This window comes from Miscanthus floridulus, chromosome 9, assembly GCF_019320115.1.
Source record: "Miscanthus floridulus cultivar M001 chromosome 9, ASM1932011v1, whole genome shotgun sequence".
NCBI classification, from domain to species: domain Eukaryota; kingdom Viridiplantae; phylum Streptophyta; class Magnoliopsida; order Poales; family Poaceae; genus Miscanthus; species Miscanthus floridulus.
Window position 1 is genome coordinate 136,619,204 of NC_089588.1, and position 858 is coordinate 136,620,061.

Consider the following 858-nt stretch of genomic DNA (forward strand, 5'->3'; position numbering starts at 1 on the left):
TGTATACGGGTGAGCTGAGAGCTAGGCTGTAAGAATCCTTGCAGCTAGCAGCCGGCTGTTTTATTAGCCTTGCTCTAATGTGGCACTCTTAGTAGACTTTAAAAGGTCAAGCCTACTCCTATGACCATGGCAGCTTGGGTATGCAAGCTATCGCGCCAACATTGTTGGAAGCAAGGCATTTTCATTGTTTCGGTGAGTTAACGGTACCAAATGCGTAGCCTAATCCCTCGTGAATGAATTTGGCACTTTGGTTGTTGCTGCTAGAAGCACTCTGGAAGCAGCACAAAAACCGATTCTTCTCCACCCAATAGCCAGTTGCCATCTCATAGTCCATCATAGAGGAGCCGTGTAGTTGGCAAGCCTCCTTCAAGAACCACACATTGCTCTGCTCCTGCGGTGGACTACTTCGATTCCTTTCTCTCTTAGTCGGGCTGTCTTCCGACTGTTTATGATGTTTTTCTGTTGTCGCTGCAACAAGTATTGCACTTTCTTCTCAATGAAATACATGATCTCCACATTTTGAAAACTTGACATGAGAAAACATCTGAATAGTGATTTAGCTAGCATAAGTCATCTGCCATAGAGGAGGAGCACATGTTTCCAGATTCCTCCGGAGTGCTGCAACACCGGAACATCTTCACCTGTCCTGTACATTGACCCTTGGCGTGAATGACCACATCACACAGCCAAGAATTCATGATGCAATAACACCTATTTCCAAACTATAGAATATTTTAATTCAGTCTCTATTTTGAGTGATAGACATTGCTTTGGGTTACTAAAGTACGTACTGCATTTTTGTTTAGTTCGTATTTGAGCTAAGTATGGCTCAAGTAGGAAAAAAAATTCATGCAACAA